We start from the raw sequence: 2,085 nt of genomic DNA, 5'->3' as shown, positions 1-2,085 counted from the left end.
AAAACAACAGCAACTTGTCTGTTCCCCTTCCCCCAATTCCCCAGCACTGTTCCCATCCCCCCAATTCCCCAATAAAATCTTTAAAAATAATAATAATAAAATAAAATGTCAGTCATGGGCCTGTCCAGTGGCGCGTTGGTTAAGAGCTGGCTTGGGATGCCAGCTCCGAGCAGCAGGGCCCCAGTTCGGATCCCACACGGGGTCCAGTGACACTGCTCTCTACAGCTAAGATGGTGAACAACAGCTCAACCTGGAGCTGGGCTGCCGTGAGTTGCCGGCGCAGCGTAGGCTGTAGCCCTTTCTGCAGTGGGCTGCCGTGAGCTACCATGAGTGGCCGGCAGCCAGAGAGAGTGGGTGGCAGCCAGAGTGAGCTGCCAAGAGCCGCCGTGAGCAGCCGTCCAGAGGCCAACAACCGATCTGCCTCACCCAGGAAGAGCGCAATGTTAATACCAACATGGTCCAGTGAAGCAACGTCCTCCACAACTAGACTAAAGAACAAAAGGACAGCAAGTTGTCTGTTCCCCTTCCCCGATTCCCCAATAAAATCTTAAAAAAAAAAAAGAAAAGTCAGTCATGAGGGCCAGGCCAACTGGCTCAGTTGGGTAAGAGCTCGCTCAAGAGTGTGAGCTCTGAGAAACAGGGTCACCAGTTCGATTCCCGGCCCAAGCTGAGCTGCCAACAGCTGCCAACAGGTAGCGGGATGGCTCAGCTAAAAAAAAAGTCAGTCATGACATTTCTCTATTTAAAACCTAGTGACTTTCTAGCTCACTGAGTCAAAAGTCCTTATTGTGGCCTAAAGGCCCTATACTATCTGCAACCCCCATCCCATTTCCTCTCTGATTTCATTCTATAAGATTCGTCCTCAGGAATTTTTCTGTTTTGTTTAGTAAGGTATTCTCAGCATCTTATTAATAATATTTAGCATACAGTAAGGTGATCAACAAATATTTGTTGAAAAAATAAGAAATATCCGACTCCAAAGCCTGTCCTTTTCATGATTCCCTTCTATGCATTTATGGATGGCTCTGAGTTGAACATAGTTGGCTGGACTCTTCAAAGTGGCTGTTATATCAAAGCCCTGCTGTGAACCAACAGAAGAGACATTTGGTCTCTTGGGGTTCTAATGGCTTGCAGCTCCTTTTTTTTTTCTTTTAAATTATTAGCTTTCAGCTCCTTTAAGTATAATTTGGGGAGTTGGCTCAGGGTACGCCTTAATTCTTGAGCGGTAGTTTTAAAATTGATCAATAAGGGTATTTTGTAGAAAGAATTGGCCATCAAAGCAACACCACTTCTACAATTTAAAGGCCATTGTTAGGTACTTCAGGGCTTTAAAAAAATAAATTTTAATAGCCAACTTAAAATTTTCCCGTGGACATGTAATATTCATTGTTACTCAACTACCTAGATGACATTCTGTAAGAATTGCTTAATTTCTCAAAAAATATTTCTAAACAACTTAAATATGCCAGTGGCTTTTATACAGCCCTCTCTTTTGGTCACACACACTGAGGGAGGGATATTATATTATACAGTTTAGATACAACTCTAACTTGTTATTCTTCCAAATTATGTCTATTAATTCCAGTCTGCTCTATTCTAAGCTTTAGCTATTACCATTAGAAAACATTAGCTTTGAATAACTAGCAAAAAAAAAAATAATACTGGTGGGAATCAATACAGACAAGGCTAGCTTTAGAGAGAGCTATCTAAAGGCTATCAAATGTTAGTTAAATAAATTAGGATACACTTACATGATAGAATACTTTATTGTTATGCAGGCATTTAAAAGCATGAAGAAATGCTTATGGTATAACAATTAAATTAAAAAGTAGGTTAAAAATAAGCATATATAATTTGATACAAATTTGTGTGGCAGTTTATTTTGTTGAAATATTCATTCTATGTGTTCTCCTATCTCCCTGCCCCTTGCCCCATTCAAGCAGGTATCCAGACCTCAGATTTTTGTAAGACAAAAGCAAAAGCTGCTTAGAAACAACATAGCCTCTCCCAGTCTTTTAAAATGAGAAAGGGAGGGGGGGGGCAAGAGAGTGGGAGAAAGAGAGAGAGAGAAAGAGAGAGAGAGAG

The sequence above is a fragment of the Hipposideros armiger genome, unplaced genomic scaffold, assembly GCF_001890085.2.
Source record: "Hipposideros armiger isolate ML-2016 unplaced genomic scaffold, ASM189008v1 scaffold_188, whole genome shotgun sequence".
Classification (NCBI taxonomy): domain Eukaryota; kingdom Metazoa; phylum Chordata; class Mammalia; order Chiroptera; family Hipposideridae; genus Hipposideros; species Hipposideros armiger.
The sequence above is the reverse complement of the archived record's forward strand: the minus strand, read 5'-3'. Positions refer to the sequence as shown.